Source organism: Pinus tabuliformis, chromosome 4_1 (assembly GCF_031772625.1).
Source record: "Pinus tabuliformis cultivar Carrire ecotype Pingquan chromosome 4_1, CPIR1, whole genome shotgun sequence".
Taxonomy (NCBI): Eukaryota; Viridiplantae; Streptophyta; class Pinopsida; order Pinales; family Pinaceae; genus Pinus; species Pinus tabuliformis.
In genome coordinates this window covers 499,698,712-499,720,737 of record NC_142303.1, presented here as the reverse complement: position 1 = coordinate 499,720,737, position 22,026 = coordinate 499,698,712, and the positions used below count along the sequence as shown (strand labels likewise).

General features: G+C 33.3%; 3 pseudogenes across 1 annotated transcript; all 3 read right to left on the bottom strand.

The window, feature by feature from the left end:
• Nucleotides 1-6,717: 6,717 nt before the first annotated feature.
• On the bottom strand, nucleotides 6,718-8,266 carry LOC149176716 (luminal-binding protein-like; annotated as a pseudogene).
• Nucleotides 8,267-9,705: 1,439 nt separating this feature from the next.
• On the bottom strand, nucleotides 9,706-11,105 carry LOC149176715 (protein PMR5-like; annotated as a pseudogene). The gene is made up of 4 exons (XR_016258663.1): nucleotides 10,968-11,105; nucleotides 10,695-10,886; nucleotides 10,420-10,572; nucleotides 9,706-10,325 (listed from the first exon to the last, which is right to left on the bottom strand). The product of XR_016258663.1 is annotated as a protein PMR5-like (transcript).
• An 11-nt stretch (nucleotides 11,106-11,116) lies between these two features.
• Nucleotides 11,117-12,250, bottom strand: LOC149176714 (protein trichome birefringence-like 43 pseudogene; annotated as a pseudogene).
• Between the last annotated feature and the right edge of the window lie 9,776 nt (nucleotides 12,251-22,026).

Below are 22,026 nucleotides of genomic sequence, written 5' to 3'. Positions count from 1 at the left end.
TTCCAAGCTCATCTTTGTAGGTGGTGAGCTTGTTTAGATATGTAGAAATTGTGTCGCCCTTTTCACACATGATTTTCCAAAGCTTGTCCTTCAGTGCCAGCTTTCTCTGGTCATTGTTGTTCTGATATAGGTCCTTCATTTTCTTCCACATTGAAAATGGAGTCTCCTTCCCATGGAAACTTGAGACAATATGGTCTCGAACTCCCTCTAGAAGAATCCTCGCTCTCGCCACACATTTCTTCCATTCGGCCAATTCTTGGGCATTAGCTGCAGCTGGCTTGGGGACTTCTTGATTAATGAATTCCTTCAAACCATTGTCTCCTAATACCACTTCCATGCAATCCTTCCATGCTATGTAATTCGAGTTGCCATACAGGGCATACTAGAGTCTCAAGCCATTGAATGCCATTGGTGAACTTTGAGATGTGATAAGAAATCGATTTTGTACTTACAATCAGCAACTACAAACTTTGAACTTTTCCCTTCACAGTATACTCTTCTCTTCTTTGATCACCTTTGCTCTGATACCATGTAGAAATTCTCACTGTAGATCACCTGATAATGCAATGTAACTAAAGAAAAATACTAGATATACTTCTACAATCAAACTTTGTGGAAGCTTAATCAATTTGAGGAAGATCAATTGGAACACATATAATAGAGAAGAAGAAATCATACACATGAAACACAGAAGAATACTCTGGGGAAAGCCTCAGCTAAAAATCCCACTATCTTTACTATCCTACAAATGGAAATATCTTAGGATTACACAAAGCATTGGCTCACAAGCTATCTAGCTCTCAGTACAATCCCTCACAGTTGCTCATAGATAGAATAGACAACACATATGCCTTTCCCTCTGCCCTCCAAGCCTCCTATTTCCTTGCGCAGTTTTCCTTGGGTGCTCCAGCTATAGTACATTGTCCTTGGCTTTAATCTCAACTGGGTCTTTATCTGTACTGACATGCATGAGTTATTTATGATAAAATATTCAGTTATCTGAAGTACACTAGTTTCATGCATGCATGCATTAACTAAATGAACTCACAATCAGTTCCACAAACTGTTTGGAACTAATCTAACTGGACTTAACTTAGTTGACTGAGCTAACTAATTACAACTCAAATACAACTCATACTTATCTCCTTAATTAAGGGATAACTTCCTCAATCAAAGGGATAACTGTTGCATGTCTTCACAAAGGCTTAATGTTTGAATTTCTCCAACTAATTAATCCAGGATGAATTAATTAATTATTTTTCAAACAACTGCTAAGACTAAATTCGAATTTTAATTCTCAATTTTAATTCAAGGACAGATTAAAATTGGAATATATCGTGAAACGTTATCTATAGCAATGTTATTTTTAGCATTTCCTGTTGCTATTTTCAACAATATATATGTGATTGCATATCTCATTAATAAAATATAGATTCCTTTATTGAATTTTAACATGGTTTCAGAGCCCTGAGGGCCTCGCCCCTCGTGGGCTTAACCTGTGTTGGGTTGAGGAAGCTTGGCCCGTCATGGGTTGAGGGAAATAAGGGAGAAGTATATTTTCTTTTAGTTTTTTAAAAGTTTTTCCATCATCTGTAAAAACCTGTGGTTAATTTTAAGTGGTCTGCGGGTGGCATCGGGACTCCTGCTTCTGCTTATTGTAGTGGTGTGTGTAGGTGCCATGGACGCCGGTGATGACGTGCTGAACTGGGCAATGAAGAACGGACAATGCAGTGGTTCAATCAACAGTTTCTTTGAAAAATAGGAGGAAATGTTGATGGACTCGGAATCGAATTGGAGGAGTTTGTGGTGGAGGACCCATATTAGTTATGGTGCCCTCAACAGGGATAGGGTGTCGTGCACTAGATGTGGGGTTCCTTATTACAATTGTGGACGTGGCTCCTAAGCCAATCCTTATACTCGCGGTTGTACCCAAATTACGCGATACACCAAAGATATTGGCTGAATTATGCTTATAATTCTCTACTAGGGTTCGAACTTGGGTCATCTTACAATAATAATATTTCCTTTGTTCTTTTTTACCACAACACTAGTCCATGTTTTATTCGAGTGTGACGTTTTATTTTGATTTTCAAAATAAATTCCTTTTATTCATATGAATGAAGTTTACATGAAGGATATCATTTAGATTGTTGTATTTGGACTCTACCACTAGAAATGGCATAGAGAAATGGCCTGTTTGGTGCCTATGGTTCCTGGTTAAGTTGTTGCTGGCCGTCGTGGCACACATTTGGTCCGCTTCCTACAACAAGACCATGGTGGACATATGAGCCATGATGGTGGAGCTTTGAGGGCCGACATAGAGAGGCCACATGATTTTGAAGGATTTGTTCATAGTGCAACAACTATGGACTTGTGAGCATATTAAGTTCGGTGCACGAATATTATGACTGTGCATAGTTGAATTATCTGATAACTGGTTGGCACGGCAGGCCACATGATGTTGCCACAAATTTTAATGGGCACGGGGAATGAAAGGATTCCTTGGTAAATATTATATATATCCATGTCATTATTTCTCGCGTCCATTTCATTTACTTGTTTTCACATGACTAACACTTTGTAGTTTATACCCAATGTATTTTTACCCATGGTGTATTTTTTGGTATCGATAAAGGTAAATAAGTCTTGGAAATTTGTATACATATTGCGATTCACAACCTCAATATGAAGTCATTTTGTTAGAATTCGCGACTCTAATGGATGACAGGTAGAACATGGAGATTAGGACGTGCATGCCAAAGTTAAAAATGAAAATGTCAAAGAGTCTAAATTACAAAGCCAACAATATTCATGTGGGAAAGTAGTGGTGTGTTCGAGCATATAAATGGTATGGTGTATCCAAGATGCGTGGCAAAGGATTCAAATGGCCTTGAAAGTTTGTTTGTGTTTGTAGAATAGACTCAATATTATGTTGTATTATGAGTCATGCATTTTAATAGTAAGCAAATCTAGGATGTTTTATAGTGGTATTTGTAATGTATGTACCTAGTAACTCCAAAAGTCGGAGTTGTGTTGTAAGGCTTGTAAGGCATGTGTATCCCCATACAATTCGTGGTAATCTAGAAACCACTTTGTATTTGCAGTGTTGGTTTATGGTAAGACAGAAACCACATGTAAGAGTGAAGTGGGATAGAGATTCTTGTTTGCATGGTTTAGGGTTAGCCAAGAAAACCCTCGGCCTGGTTGAGTGAGGTCTTTGGTGAGCCTCAGTGGCTGGAGTGCCCTAGTGGCAGGTTTGTGGCCCAGAGTGGCTAGAATGCCTTAGTAGCAGATTTTTGGCCTAGAGCAGCTTGAGAGCCTTCGTGGCTATGTTGAGCCGTCATGGATGAGTTGAGCCTTGGTGGCTAAGAGCCCTTGGCGGCATGGTTGAGGGTGATCCGATAAAACCCAGACCATAGTTACGGGTAATCTCGTAAAACCCATGATGATATTGGAGGGGGATTTACAGGTACAAGTACATGTGTGTAGTTATAATGGTTGACATAACCATGTATGCAAAGGACATCCTACAAGAGTGGCGGTTGCAGTGGTTGGCACCCATGCATTCCGGTGGATGGTTACTCCTTTATATGGACATCAACATATTCTTTTATGTTTGACCACAACTAGACATTGCAGCCTGATATCAAGACATGTACTCATTAAGCGGGTGCATTGGAATATTAATTCCTACTTGCCTCAATTGTGATTTTCTATGTGAAGAGTCTATTCCTATTCTATAAGAGTGGTTTCCCTAGTTTACTTTGTGGTTGAAATATTCTCTCAACAAACAGATTGTATGTTCGAGATAGTTTTCCTATCTTGAGACAATACTCCTATATATATGTAATTGCATATATGATTAATAAAATATAGATTACCTTATGGAATTTTAACATCCTTTAACCATTTACTTTCAAAACAATGAGTGTTATATATATATATATATATATATATAAAATGGTATTTTATGTTATTTTACATTATTGTCATTGATAAATTATATTAACCTAGATCCATCTTAACTTTGTATCTACCATGAGTCTATAGAGATCAAATCTCTTAGATGTAAACCTCTAAAATTTAGAGTGAAAAGAGACTTGAGTAAAATAAGAGTTAATCCTTCCCCGACCCTTAATAGATCTTGAATTAAAAATCTAAATTGATATAATCCTAAATATATAAGTAAAATTATTTTATGTGTTATTATATCAAATTGTAAAATATATATTTCTATATTAAATTAAAAAATAAATAATAAAAATAAAACTATATTTTTTTAAAATTAAAATTAAATTATAAATATAAACCTTTATAATTAAAATAAATAAAAAAACACTTTAATTTGTATATTTAGCTATCTTTTTATCATCGCTATAAAATTGTTCAACCCTAGTCTATGGATAGAGAGAGCTTAGTTCCCAAAAAAAACTCTTGAAACATATGTGATATATACAATAAACATAGTGGAGAAGCTTCAGGAATATGATATTCTATGGGTATTGGTTAATCATTCACATGCCATTCCACAAGAGAAAAATTTCCAAGCAAATGGTCAACATCCTTCTCAAACAATCTCAATGGCCCATAATAAATTGTCTAACAATTAGCCATGTTACATTCCAAGGAAATGGTCAACATCCTTCTCAAACAATCTCAATGGCCCACAATAAATTGTCTAACAATTAGCCATGTTACATTACCTTATGGGATGGTTGTAAATGGTCAACTTCCTTCTCAAGCAATCTCAAAGGCGCAAAATAATTTTCTAACAATAGCCATGTTACATTACCTTATGGGATGGTTGTAATCATAAAATGTGAGAGTGAAAAAGGTATTGGTAAATAGTTGAATTTATCAACAATGCAATTATCATACTATAAATAACTCTCATTTCACCACAAATAATGAATGAAATCATAAGTATCCCTACTTTCTTTCTCGGCATTGGAGCCCTGCTTGTCTATCTGTTTCATTGGTGGTTTTGCACAGAAGCTACCTCCCCTTAATGAAAATGTTGGGCAAAGAATGAATGAAATTGTGAGTATCAATACTTTATTTCTGTGCATTGGAGCCTTGGTTGTGTGTTTGCTTCGTTTGTGGTGATCTTTGCAAATTCATATTGTTAGCCACAAATGGTTGTGTGTCTGCTTCATTGGTGGTGATCTTTGCAAATTCATATTGTTAGCCACCAATGTTCACTTTTGAGAATAAATTCGATAAAAAAATAAAAGGAAATGAAATTACCACACTGTAAATAACCCTAATTTCAGGACTAAGAGTCCATGGAATCGTGAGTATCCCTACCTTCTTTCCCGCCATTCTGTCCATGGTTGTTTTTTGGCTTAGTGGGTGGTTTTCCACACAGAGTAACATCCCTAATGAAAATGCTGGGCATTAGGAGTACAATATTTTTTGAAATCAAATCATTTATATCTCGCTGAGATCGTAACCTTCCAAAGTTCAGCTGTGTCAAGGCTACAATCTCAGTAAGGCAGAGCTAATTTGATTTCAAAATTAGACTCCGGCCATAAGAGACCCTATATCATTCTCCTAACACCTAGCATTTTCATAGGGAGAAGTTGCTTCGTGTGGAAAATCATCGCTTCAGTGGTGAGAAGAAAGGTAGGCATACTCACGATTTCATTCACTCTTTGCCCTGAAATTAGGGTTATTTATAATGTGATAATTTCATTTCCTTTCATTTTTTATCTACGCTATTCTCAATAGTCAACCTTTGTAGTTAACCATATGAATTTGCTTTAACCGCTGTGACGAACAAGATATGTGAACCTCTACATCAAATCTAATTTAACTGCATGTATATCTATTTTCTCTATCAACTTTTACAAGAACTCGCTAGATCTGCTCTATTTGGTAAAATTATAACTCTACTCCTTTTACCAAATCTAAATACACAATAAGAACCGAATCTCCACATCAATTCATGGACTTAAAACTTCAATTTGTTTTGTACTTCTGATTGCGTGCTTGAGATGAGATCGAAATCTAATTGCATCTAAAATCCTGAGGAAAGAAGTTTTAAATTAAGTCAGTTACTAAAAAAAGTACCCCCATCGAAAATATCTGATGAAAGAAGTTTTAAGATAAAAATTTGTCATTCTTGAAAAAAAATCATAAAGTACTATTATGCAAAATATAAAGTACTATTATGCAAAATACAGTACATATAAAAATTCAAATAGCTTAACATTACAAAGGTGTTGATATTTTGTTGATAGATCGTTACATTCTTGACAAAATGCTGCATTGGAAGAGTACTCCAGATTTGTAAACTGCCATAAACTATATAAAAGCTTGCAACGAAGCATGGAAATGGATTTCATGGGAAACGAGGACATGTTCGCCTACGTTGTTGAGAAATTGTTGTATTGGAAGAGTAGAATCCGGATTTGTTTACTGTGATAAACTCTACTTAAAAGCCTGCAATAAAGCATCATATCGAACTATCTGACGCTGTCAAATGTGGTTCCAAAGAATGGTGGAGAAAAATCAAATAGAAGTGCAGTACTACATATGCCAGATTGCAGTACTACTAGCAATTGTCTCAAAAGTTATAAAGAGAGGCGGATAGGATTATTAAATTGGAATTGTTGAATTTTTCTAGAAGAGTTAATTGGTTTGTGCAAAACCTTGTTTCCTTGGACTGGATCATTGTGCAATTACTTTTCTTTAGATGTTTTGTTTATATCTATATTACAAGGAACACATTGAATGTCTTATTTCATTTCTGCAATCCTTACTAATATCCTTTCCGTGCTTTTTCTTGATCAATTTGATGAAATATTCCATTATCCTTTGGTCAAAGTCCTCACCTGCATATTAGTGTACATCCCGGTAAGTTCAAAGCTCGAAATCCAACCAAAAAAGTCAATGATAACCACCGTGCACGTATTCAAATTCGTAATGTAAAACTGCGAGACAAAGTTCAGACAGATTACCTCCAAGATGGGTATCACCGTTTGTAGCCAAAACCTCAAAAACTCCATTGTCAATAGTCAGAACGCTGACATCAAACGTGCCACTACCAAGATAAAAAACAACAATATTTTTCTCTCCACCCTTCTTGTCCAAGCCATAAGCTATTGCTGCAACTGTGGGTTCGTTGATAATACGAGCTACATTCAAGCCAGCAATAACACCAGCATCCTTCGCTGCTTGGTGCTGTGCATCAGTGAAATAATTTGCACAAACCCACAAGTTAACAGCCACAATGCAGTCAACAATTGGTTACCCAAAACCTCATAAAAAAAAAGGTTGAAAAGAAAGCATACTAGGGACAGTCACCACAACATCCTTTATAGACTTGCCAAGGAATGCTTCTACAGTCTCCTTCATCTTAGTCAAAATCATAGCACAGATTTCCTCACGGCTAAATACCTTTGTGTCTCCATCTCGTACCTGAACTTGAATATAAGGTTTCCCATCTTTGTTCACAATCTTGTATGGTACCAATTTCATATCCTTCTGAACTTCTTTGTCTTCAAACCTATATATAACAAATGTTTTCATTTAATTGTGTACATCAAGTAAAAGTTTTAAATCATTCTCTTGAAGTTTGGACAGGGCAGAAATCAAATCCTGATCTGACCCCAACCAGAAAGTTGCTCGACCCTTGACTTAACATGCCAATTTCATGACTAGCACCCTTGTGGGTTCAATATCAAGGTGAGAATTGGACTTGGAATAAATATAATTGTCTAATGAATGGGAAAATCAAAGATCAGAGTACTTACTTTCTCCCAATGAGTCTCTTGACATCAAAGTTGGTTCATTTGGCATTGACTTCGGTCTAGTTTTTGGCAGCCTCTCCAATCAACCTCTCATTTTTCATGAATGCCACCCATGATGGGGTAATACGGTTGCCTTGTTCATTGACAATAATCTCCACATGACCATTCTTGTAAACCCCACAACAGGAGTAAGTAGTTCCCAGGTCTATACCAATCACCGTTCCCAATTTCGCAACTTCTTCCTTTGCAATCAAAGATGCAAGAAGGCATCTTGAGAAAAAATAAATTCCTCATGAAGAGTATCAGAAAATGCCTATATGTTACCAGGGAAAGGTTGCCTATATGGTCAAGTTTCTAGCATATATATTTTAACTAATTGCAAGTTTATAGTGGTCAAATTTCTAACATATATATTATTTGTAGATATTTGTTAAACCGAATAAATTATAAAACTTGGCGTAAATAGACAGCACAACATGAATAACGAGGAAACATTTCAAAAACCCAGCCATCATTCTTCTAGTAGGCCATCTACATCAAGACAATGTTGTCATATTCGGCTCGATCTTATTTATACTTTCGAAAAAATAAAAAGGGCTTCCTGTAATAAAAGCAAAGAGATGACTCCTTCCAATTTTAATGCATTCAGACGATGTGCAAAAAATGTCGATGCAATTCAAATTCATCAAAATCATAACCTCAAACTCATCATAAATATTGGTTCAAATTTACATAATAAATTAGCAAGGCATTGTAAACTTAACCAATGACATATCCTCACACATTATTAAGAATACTTTTGTAAAATTGGTATGTATCATCTTAATTAATTTTTACATAAATTATTCTAATATTTATAAAAAATGTTTTTTAACTAATCTCAAATTTACATAATAAGTTGTTTTTTACATCATTTTTTTAATATTTGTAAAAAATGATTTATAAAGAACCTCAAAATTTATATAATAAATTGTTGAGACATTACAAACTTATTTCATAAATATTTAAAATACTTGTCTATTTAAATATACTGTGAAATTAACCCCAAAAAAGCCATTTTAAATATATCCATTTAAATATATTTACCTTTTATGTTTTAAATTATTTACAATTTTTAAAATATATTTTAATTTTCTTCTTAAAATATTGTATCCATTTATAATTGTATAAATCAATTTTAATTTTCAATAAAAATTAATATTTAAATCAATTAAATTAAAGCATTGTAATATAATTCAAAGACCACCTTTTATATAACGAAATTTATTTTATCTACTAATGTGAAAAAAGACCAACAAAACAGAAATTCGGTACGAGGAGACTTGGAATCCAACTTTACATTTGAACATAAACTCAAAATCAATGAAGTTATTTTTATACATACCTTTTATATAACGAAATTTATATCAATGAAGTTATTTTTATACATACCTTTTGTATAAGGAAATTTATTCTATCCATCAATGTGAAAAAACAAACAAAACAGAAATTCGGTAATAATTGACCTGGAATCTAACTTTACATTTGAACATAAATTCAAAATCAATGAAGTTATTTTTATGATGATGATGATGGTTAACCTCCACTGCGACCAAATAATGGTCTATAGGACCTAAAGAAACAAATTATCTATTTTGATTTAAGATTTTATTCTTATGCTCAAAAAGCTTAGAGAGAAGCCTCCCGAGCTCACTATAATTTTGACATTGTAAAAGGCTAAGAAAGTCAATATTGTAACAAAAATTGTGAAACTGAAAAATTTATTTTATCCACCAATATGAAAAAACAAACAAAACAGAACTTCAGTACTAATTGACCTCGAATCCAACTTTACATTTTAACATAAACTCAAAATCAATGAAGTTATTTTTATACATAAAGGTACACAAATATAAATATGGAGCTACTTGGAATTTCAACTTGAGGTTAAAACAAACTTATAAATATGATACAGATGGGAAATAAAAATTTATTGGCTCTAACATCGAGCAACGGCGAATCACAAAGTGTAAACGGTGAACTGAGCGGGCAGCTTATTGTTGCAAGGGGTCCCGAGCTCGAAACTCGTCCCGCCAGCTTATTATTGCGAGGGGTCTCGTGATCGAAACTCATCCCGCCAACGATGTATTGACAATTCCAAGCGTACATATGTTTACAAATGATGCGCTCAGGGGCAGAAGAGAGCCGATAAAGGAGCTTACAACAATAAAATGTTTACAAATGATGTGATCAGGCCCAGAAGAGAGCCGAACAAAGGAGCTTGAGATCAGGGGTAGAAGAGGGCCGAGGATCTCGTTCCAGATATCGGGAAGCCCAGGCAGACACCAGTGGCTGCAATCTGCGTAGCGCTGGGGATTTTTCCGTTGCCCGACTGTCAAATCGTTGCTGTATATCGAAGGGTGCGCGTACTGCCTGAGCAACGACAGCGTCGTTATGTTGAGAAACGACACAGGCGATCTCATAGCTCTCACAACGCTTTCCGCCACTTGGAATTAGGGAGGATAGGCGCCCAGATACGAAGTCCCCGCCGTAGGTTCTTTCTCCGAGTAACAGTTACCGCCATTCATAGTACTGCAAAGCACAAAGATTCATTAAAAAATCAAGCAAACGCCATTCATCACAAGCAATTTTTTAACATTTTCAACCGGATCTGAGATTACTAAACCTGGAATGCGAGGGCGAGAAACTGCGGAAAAGGACTTTCGTTCTGCTGGTATCGATGTTGGAATCAATCCACTTTACCCACGTAGTCATTCCTTTCCGGTAAGCCAAATCCATGCTCGTGTATAAAGTATTCCCTTCCTGCAGGTAATCCCAACTGCTTTGTTTTTTTACCCGAACAAAGTGTCAGTCATCCAGTCCGCCATTAAAGATCACAGTGCCATAAAAGATCAGAGTCAAAAATCTAACAGTTACCATTAATGGCTTGCGTAAAAGTACCCTCTGAGATTGCCTCTGTGAGTCCACTAATGGCCCGAGTTAAAAACAAGAATATCGGCTCCCTTCCATCCTCTGCCATTACTCTCGGCCGAGTCCAGACGAAGCACCACTTTCTGCTTGTCCTTGAACCGTAGTGGTCACCATATCCACCAGGTACGGAGCTCGATAAAATGACATTGTAACTCCGTAATCCTGCCAATACCCAAATCATAACAATTTAGCTTAATACAATAACATCACAGAGATCATATTAACTAAGCTACCAGTACCCACCATGGCTCTGAAACTGGAAAGAATATCTCCAGAAACCACGTATGTTCTGCCTTGCGGCAACGCTGCGTGAAGAAGGCAAATCATGGACTGCCATTGATCTCGATTCAGTGAATCTCCCACAAACATTAATGTTTTCCCCCTCAGCGACAATAAAACAGCAAAATCATTTTAATCACTGCAATATAATATTTAATTACTCGAGCAAAGTGTACATATAAATTTATTTGGGATTTTTGTATTCGTGCCTTCGAAGGTTGCAGTAACCAGGCTTCCATCTCCATTTCTGGTAGTCCGAATCAGGTCTTCCATTCTTCTGACAGTTGAATTCGCCATCGATATAAGGGCATTTACTCCAGTCATACAGCGGGTACGATAAATCGTGAACCCAGTGCCCAGAGAATATATTGCATCTGGTTCCAATAGCTATATCCGACATTGTGAGGTTCTGTGATGGATTTAACTTCTTGTTTGCATAACAGGGCTAGGTACAATGCACAGCAGAACCAGGAGGGGAAAAGAAGGCAACTCAATTAATATTTGGAAAAAACATTGAAAGTGCAACTCATGCTTGCTAAATGAGACTTCAAATCAATGGTTGAAAGTGTCTCACTTGATGTAACAGAACTAGGTAAAAATGTTAACAAGTGTTAATGCATAGGAAAACCTATCGGCCTAATTACAAATAATGATACAGATGGTTATGAAGGAATTGTGGAAAACAGATTGAAAAGGTATGTACTCATTGAGTAACATTGGGACAAACGGATCGAAATGCTCGATTTAATACAAAGGTAGCTGGGAAATGAAATTGAAAAATGTGTGTGTTTCATGTGAGAATTTAGTGGATAAGTGAACATTACGACAGTAGAGGAAGTATAAGAGAGGATACAGAACAGCGATACAAAGATGTTCCGCTTGATATACCTCATTATCACCAACAAGTTCAAAAGTATCTAGCTTTCTCCCACCCCATTGACTAAGGAAGTCATGAGAAGAGCACTCTAAACCAAAAGGTTGGAAGAATTGATGTAACGAACTCTTTCCAATTCTGCCCATTTCAATCCTGCACATAAAGATAAAACAACAAAAATCCTTCTCACATCTTCCCGTTCCTGCTGAAATGATCGCAAACGCAGAATTCTGGGAAGTGTAGAGCGCAAAACATGAACAATTTAATGCAGTATTTCGAATCTTCAAAGCGATCATTTCAGATATCGGATGGAAGACTACTTGGAGCGAAGACTTTGGAATGCCTTTCAGATATCGGATGGAAGACTACTTGGAGCGAAGACTTTGGAATGCCTTTGGATGAGTTTCGTATAAATGAGCCTCAAGCATTTAATTAATCATGAAAATAGAATGCCAAACAATTCCATGTGACTCAATTGGTACAACACGTTTCATGTGACTCGTCCTTCAAGGGTAAGGGAAGTAATTTCATGTTATTTATTTGGTGTCAGTATTTCGAATCTTCAAAGTGATCATTTCAGATATCGGATGGAAGACTACTTGGAGCGAAGACATTGGAATGCCTTTGGATGAGTTTCGTATAAATGAGCCTCAAGCATTTAATTAATCATGAAAATGGAATGCTCTGTATCACATAAGTGACATGACTGGAGCATAACAAAGAATTCCATGTGACTCAATTGGTACAACACGTTTCATGTGACTCGTCCTTCAAGGGTAAGGGAAGTAATTCATGTCATTTATTTGGTTTCATGTGAATCGTCTCATGTATCCATGACATCAGAAATACATGGCAGCTTTGACCGGCGAATGAATGCATTGGAGAATCTTTCGGTCGGGACATTCCATGGTGCCAATCAGAAATCGTCGCTCAATGCTGTATTAACCCGTGAGCGAATATATCTGAACCCATCTTAAGTTTTGGGCAGAATGTCCCATGGTGCCAATCACAATCAAATCGGGTTAATATATTATTCACAGAAATGTAGTATGAGATGCCAATGCTTTAGATACGAGGCGATATATCCAAAAATATAAATTGCATTTAGTAGTAGCTTCACATCGAATTACATGGACGCCAAATGACTTTGCATTTAATTAAACAAGCTTCCCACATATTTCAAAATTTCGAATATAGGAATTAAAAAATAATCGACATGAAAATTGTAAGATAGTTAAAAGATTCAAATTAACAACTATTTTTAAAAAATTAAGAATGTTTTAATTTATAAATTTATTTTTATTTACAATTATATAAATGAATTGTTGAATTGAGACTTTTGTGATCCATAATAGTTATAAGGAGTAAATCACATATAGAAAGACCTTTTTCGACGCGTTCCGAACCAGCCAAGTTGAAGAAACAGATCCAGCTTTGCGTGTTAAATACTCTGACCAGGGCCTCCAACAGCGATCTAAATTAACGGCTAGCTTTGACTTACGGACAGTCAAAAAGTCAAATTGATTATTTTAAAAAAGATAGTAATGACCATAACTATATATAAATATATAATTATACAAATGAAATAATTTAAGAAGGGGTTTACTTTAGTAATTAGTTAAAATGTATAATTTAATAATTAAAAAATTTTATTAAATGAGAATTAGTTAAATTGAATATCTAACTTATTTATAAATAAGGTAAATGTAATTAAATAAAATAAATAATAATAATACAAATCAGCAAATAAATATATAATAATAATATATATTGGCTAGATAAATAAATAAATAGATAAAAATCTATATAAAAATAAAAAATAATAATAATATATATGAATTAGTTATGAAAGAAATAATAAAGTAAATAATGATAAGAAAATAACTAATATATATCCGTTAATAAATAGATAAATTACCAATATTAACAATATATAAAAATTAGTTACGAAAAAATAATAAAATAATAATATATATTCCTTAATAGATAAATAAATAATTAATTAAAATATATTTATATATATAAAAAATAATATAAGATAAATTAATTAATTAAAAATATATATATAATAATAATAATAATAATAAGTAAATAAATATTAGCTATGATAATAGATACCAATATCAATCACGGAAAAAGGAGCGACACAAAATAAATAGGAGAAGGCGTGGAAAGAGTCCAGAGGCAAAAAGGATAAACCCTAGGAGATAGGAAGGCTCCAGGGAAACGACGAAAGCGAAAAAGATGAAAGAGGGGGGGGTGGGGGGAGACTAAGATGAAAGGGCAGGGATCCAACATCTACTGATCTTCCAGCCGTCAATAGAGATGACGACTGGAAGATCAGTAGATGTTGGATACCTGCCCTTTCATCTTAGTCTCCCCCCCTCTTTCATCTTTTTCGCTTTCATCGTTCCCCTGGAGCCTTCCTATCTCCTAGGGTTTATCCTTTTTGGCTTTGGACTCTTTCCAGACCTTCTCGTGTTTATTTTGCGTCGCTCCTTTTTCCCTGATTGATATTGGTATCTATTATCATAGCTATTATTATTATTATTATTATTATTATTATTATTATTATTATTAATTATTTATTTATCTATTAAAGAATATATATTATTATTATTATTATTATTATTATTGTTGAGTCTTCCTTTTTTCCCCAATTATTATTGTTATAACAAATATTTATTTACTTATGTTTTTATTATTATTATTTATTTATTGATTTATTAGTTCTTCGTAACTAATTTTGATATATATTATTATTAGTTTATTATATACTAATTTTATTTATCTATTAAGGAATATATATTATTATTATTATTTTATTATTTTTTCGTAACTAATTTTTATATATTGTTAGTATTGGTAATTTATTTATTTATTAACGGATATATATTAGTTATTTTCTTATCATTATTAACTCTATTATTTCTTTCATAACTAATTCATATATTATTATTATTATTATTATTGTTATTTATTTTTATATAGATTTTTATCTATTTATTTATTTATTTAGCGAATATATAGTATTATTATGTATTTATTTGTCGATTTATATTATTATTATTTATTTTATTTAATTACATTTACCTTATTTATAAATAAGTTAGGTCTTCAATTTAACTAATTCCCATTTAATAAAAAAATTTAATTATTAAATTATACATTTTAACTAATTATTAAAGTAAACCCCTTCTTAAATTATTTCATTTATATAATTATATATTTATATATAGGTATGGTCATTACTATCTTCCTTGAAATAATCAATTTGACTTTTTGACTGTCCCTAAGTCAAAGCTAGCCGTTAATCTAGAGAGCTGTTGGAGGCCCTGCTTAGACTATTTAACACGCAAAGCTGGATCTGTTTCTTCAACTTGTCCTGACGATGAGCCACACTTGTTGGCTCGAAACGCATCGATAAAGATCTTTCTATATGTGATTTACGCCAAAGCTCTTCTTATAACTATATAGATTCAAACTTCATCTTTAAATAAAATAAAATTATATACTATCAAAAGTGCACGGAGCGCTTACAAATTCATTCATTCTCATGATGCTTGGGATTGGTAATTTGACAATTTCCATATCTAACAATAATGTTAATATTGTCTAAGAGATAATTAAAGATTTTCTTAAAAAGTGTAATTTTAATGAAAATGCAAAATCTAAGTAAAATTATTAATACTAGACATATATATAATAAGCTTATATATAACTAATACAACTATATTAATTAATAAATGTAGTTGATATATATTTATAATTATAATTATTAATTAGTATTAATATTAATATTAATTATTATTATTATTATTATTATTATTTTTATTGTTAAATAAATTTAATAACATTATTAATTAATAAATGTTAATGATAATTAATTTATTGATTTATATTTTATTCATTATTAATTAGTTCATTAAATAATTAATTATTTATTTATTAAATAATAAATAAATACATTTATTTATTTTTATTTTATTCATTAAATAATTAATTATTTAATTTAATTATTCAATGCATAATTAATTAAATCATTTATTAATTATTTGGTGGTGGTGGTGGTGGTCCACTAAGTCCAATGTGGTCTATTGGACCTGAAGAAACGAGAGTCTTATTGTCATTTTCAAAATCTTATTTATGTGATCAAAGAGCAAGGAAAGAAGCGTTACAAGGTTGTTATAATTGGTCTGACTTAATAATTCAAGAAGATTGGAGGTGTGGCTGATGATAGGGAATTGAGAGTGTATGTGGGCAAGAGTCAGGTAGTCTAAAAGGAAGTGATTTTCATCTTCCGCCTAGTTAGTATAAAAAATTTGACAAATTCTATCGTCCTAGGGAGTCTTGGGAGTAGACTACCGATCGGTCTAACTACGAAGCTCGTGAGAGTTAGTTCTAATCATAGCACTATTCATTTTCTTCTTAGTGCTAGTCAACATAGAGAGATAATTTTGGTTATCGAGGGTGGGGTTGATCACCTCCTTATAGTACCTTAGCTTAGTATTAAGGGATTAATACTAAAATCCCAAGGGATTATGAACCTAAGGGAATAATATTAAACCCAAAGGACTAATCTCATAAACCCAAAGTCCATAAACCCTAAGATAATTACTATAAACACTAAAATAAACATGGTTTACCATGGTTGAACATGGTTGAGACAATCCTTGGACCATGGTTGAGTATGCTTAACCATGGTTTATTTTCATATTAACACAATCTTTGTGACAATGCGATGTTTGACCATGATTGACTATGATTTACCATGGCTGACGATGTTTGAATTTATAAAACATGGTTGACCGTGGTTAACCAAGGCTAACCATGAATGACCATGGTTGAGCATGGTTAACGATGATTATTATATTGAGACAATCTTTGTCATAATGCGACGTTGGACCATGGTTGAGACAATGATTGATTTTCATATTGAGACAATCTTTGTCACAATGCGACGTTAGACCATGGTTGATTTTATAAAACATGGTTGACCATGGTTGAATAATATTAAACCCAAGGTATATAAACCCTAAGATAAATATTATAAACACTAAAAGAAGTTTGGTTTACCATGGTTGATTTTCATATTGAGACAAACCTTGTCACAATGTGACATTCAACCATCCTTGACCATGATTGATTTTCAAATCAACAAAATCTTTGCCATAATATGACATTAGACCATGGTTAACCATGGTTCATTCTCATATTGAGATAATATTTGTCATAATGTGATGTTTGACTAGGGTTGACTATGTTTGAATTTATAAAACATGGTTGAATATTATCGATATTATAAACCCAAGGGAATAAAAAAACTTAGGGATTAATACTAAAAACCCAAGGGATTATAAATCTAAGAGAATAATATTAAACCCTAGGAATAATAAACCTTATATACCCAAGAAAATAATAAACCGAAGGGATAAAAATTAAAAACCTAAGGTATGTAAACCCTAAGATACATATTTTAAACCCTAAAATAAACATGGTTGATCATGGTTGATCATGGTTGATTTTCACATTGAGACAATCCTTGCTACAATGCAACATTGGACCATGGTTGGTCATGCTTGATAATGATTGATTTTCATATTGAGACAATATTTGTCACAATGGAATGTTCAACCACGGTTAACCATGGTTGGCTATTATTAACTGTGGTTGTCCATGCTTGATATTATAAACCCGAGGGAATAATAAACACATGGATTGATATTATAAACCCAATGGATTAATACTAAAACCCCAAGGGTTTATGAACCCAAGGAAATAATATTAAACCCAAGGGACTAATATTATAAACCCTAAGATAAATAGTTTAAACACTAAAATAAACATGGTTGATCACAGTTGATTTTAATATTGAGACAATCCTTGTCACAATGCGACGTTGGACCATTGTTGATCATGCTTAACCATGGTTGATTTTTGTATCAAGACAATCTTTTTCATAATGCAACGTTTTACCATGGTTGACCATGATTGACCATGATTGACCATGGGTGACCATGTTTGATTTTATAAAACATGGTTCAACATGATTGACCAAGGTTGACCATGATTGACCATGGTTAATCATGGTTGACCATGATTATCATACTGAGACAATATTTGGCATAATGCAAGGTTGGACCATGGTTGAAACAACGATTTATTTTCATAATGAGGCAATTTTGTTACAATGGGATGTTGGACCATGGTTGACCACGATTGATTTTATAAAATATGGTTTACCATTATTGAATTTATAAAAAATGGTTGACCATGATCATTACTATAAACCCAAGGGAATAATAAACCCTATGGATTAATACTAAAAACCCAAAGGGCTATAAACCTAAGGGAATAATATTAAACCCTAGGAATATGGACCCTTATATTAATAAGAAAAAGGGAATAATAAACCCAAAGGATAAAAATTATAAACCCAACATAGATAAAATCTAAGATAAATATTATAAACCCTAAAAGAAGCATGTTTGACAATGGTTGATTTCCATATAAAGAAAATCCTTATCACAATGCAACGTTCGACCAGGGTTGACCATGATTGATTTTCATATCGAGACAATCTTTGTCACCATGTGACGTTGGACCATGATTGATTTTCATATTGCGACAAACATTGTCATAATGTGATATTTGACCATGGTTGACCATGGTTGGCTAGGATTGACCATGGTTGACCATGATTGATAATATAAACCCAAGGGATTGATATTATAAACCCAAGGGATTAATACTAAAACCCCAAGGGATTATGAACCCAAGGGAATAATATTAAACTGAAGGTTTAATATAAACACTAAAATAAACATGGTTGACCTTGGTTGCTTTTCATATTGAGACAATCCTTGTCACAATGTGACATTGGACCATGGTTGACCATGCTTAACAATGGTTGATTTTCATATTAAAATTATCTTTGTCAGAATGTGACGTGTGACCATGGTTGAATATGATTAACCATGGTTGACCATGTTTGATTTTATGAGACATGGTTGACCATGGTTAACTAAGGTTGACCACGATTATCATATTGAGAGAATATTTGTCATAATGCGGCATTGGACTATGGTTGAGACAATGATTGATTTTCATATTGAGACAATATTTGTCATAATGAAACATTGGACCATGGTTGATCATGATTAACCATGGTTGACAACGATTGATTTAATAAAATATGGTTGACCATTATTGGAATTATAAAACATGGTTAACCATGGTTGACCATGATTAATATTATAAACCCATGGGAATAATAAACGCCAAGTATTAATACTAAAAACACAAGGGACTATAAAACATGGTTTACCATGATCAATGTTATAAACCCTAGGGATTAACACTAAAAACCCAAGTGATTATAAACCTAAGGGAATAATATTAAACCCTAGGAATATGAAACCTAGGGACTGATATTATAAACCCAAGGGAATATTAAGCCAAAGGGATAAAAATTATAAACTTAAGGTATATAAACCTTAATATAAATATTGTAAAACATAAAATAAACATGGTTGACCATGGGTGATTTCCATATTGAGACAATCCTTATCATAATATAACGTCGAACCATGTTGCCATGGTGGATCATGATTGATTTTCATATCGAGACAATCTTTGTTACAATGCAATGTTGGACCATGGTTGACCATGGTTGATCTTCATGTTGAGACAATCAATGTCACAATGCGATATTCAACCATGGTTGACGATGGTTAACCATGGTTGGCTATAATTGATGATGGCTAACCATGATTGATATTATTAACCCAAGGGATTGATATTATAAATCCAAGGGAATAATAAACCCAAGGGATTAATACTAAAACCCCAAGGTATTATGAACCCAAGGGACTAATATTATAAACCCAACATATATAAACCCTAAGATAAATATTATAAACACTAAAATAAACATGGTTGACCATAGTTGATTTTCATATTGAGCCAATCCTTGTCATAATGCGACGTTGGACCATGGTTGACCATGTTGAACCATGGTCAATTTCCATATCAAGGAAATCTTTGTCACAATGCGACGTTCGACCATGGTCGACCATGATTGACCATGGATGACCATGTTTTCTTTTATAAAACATTGTTGAACATGGTTGACCAATGTTAACTATGATTGAACATGATTGACCATAGTTGACCATAAATATCATATTTAGACAATCTTTCTCATAATGCGACATTGGACCATGGTTGAGACAATAATTGATATTCATATTGAGACAATCTTTGTCACAATGTGATGTTGGACCATGGTTGACCATGAGTAATCATGGTTAACTAAGATTGATTTTATAAAATATGGTTGTTCATGATTTACCATGATTGAATTTATAAAACATGATTGACCATGATTGATATTATAAACCCAAGGGAATAATAAACATTAGGTTTTAATACGAAAAATACAAGGGACTATAAACCAAAGTGAATAATATTAAACCCTAATAATATGAACCCTTAGATTATTAAACACAATGGATTGATATTATAAACCCAAGGGAATAATAAACCCCATGGATTAGTGCTAAAACCATAAGGGACTATAAAACATGGTTGACCATGATCGATATTATAAACCCTTGCGATTAGCACTAAAAACCCAATGGATTATAAACCTAAAGGAATAATATTAAAACCTAGGAATATGAACCCTTAGATTAATAAACACTAGGGTTTTATATTATAAACCCAAGGGAATAATAAAACTAAGGGATAAAAATTATAAACCCAAGGTATATAAACCTTAAGATAAATATTATAAACCCTAAAATAAACATGGTTGACCATGGTTAATTTCCATATTGAGACAATCCTTGTCACAATGCAATGTTGGACCATGGTTGACCATGCTTGACCATGATTGATTTTCATATCAAGAAAATCTTTGTCACAATGCGACGTTGGACCATGGTTGACCATGGTTAATTTTCATATTGAGACAATCATTGTCACAGTGTGATATTAGACCATGGTGGACTATGATTGACCATGGTTGGCCATGATTGATATTATAAACCCAAAGGAATAACAAAGCCTAAGGATTGATATTATAAACCCAAGGGAATAACAAAGCCTAAGGATTGATATTATAAACCCAAGGGAATAACAAAGCCTAAGGATTGGTATTATAAACCCAAGGGAATAATAAACCCATTGGGTTATGAACCCAAGGGAATAATATTAAACCTAATTCCAACAAATATTATAAACCCAAGGCATATAAACCCTCAGATAAATATTATAAACACTAAAATAACCATGGTTGACCATGATTGATTTTCATATTGTGACAATCCTTGTCACAATGCAACATTAAACCATGGCTGAGACAATGATTGATTTTCATATTGAGATAATATTTGTCACAATGCAACGTTGGACCATGGTTGACTACAATTGATTTTAGAAAATATGGTTGATCATGGTTGACTGCGATTAAATTTATGAAAAAATGTTGACGATGGTTAACCATAATTGATATTATAAACCCAAGGGAATAATAAACCCTAGGGATTAATACTAAAAACACAAGGGACTATAACCCTAAGTGAATAATAAAACCCTAGGAATATGAACCCTTAGATGATTATACCCAAGGGATTGATATTATAAAATGAAGGGAGTAATAAACCCAAGGGATAAAAATTATAAACCTAAGGTAAATAAACCCTAAAATAAATATTATAAATCCTAAAATAAACATGGTTTCCTATGTTTGATTTCAATATTAAGACAATCCTTATCACAATGCTACATTGGACCATGGTTGATCATGCTTGGCCATGATTGATTTTCATATCGAAAAAATATTTAGCACAATATGATGTTCGACCATGGTTGACCATGGTTTATTTCCATATCCAAACAATATTTGCCACAATGTGACGTTTGACCGTGATTGACCATGGTTTGCCATGTTTTGATTTTATAAAACATGGTTGAACATGATTAGCCATGGCTGACCATGGTTGACCATGATTGTCCATGGTTGACCATCATTGTTGATCATGATGAAAGGGGTTTTAATCAAGGTTGATCGTGGCTGATGAAATTTATCCATGGTTAATCATGGTTGACCATCATTGACCATGGTTGATCATGGTTGAACATAAA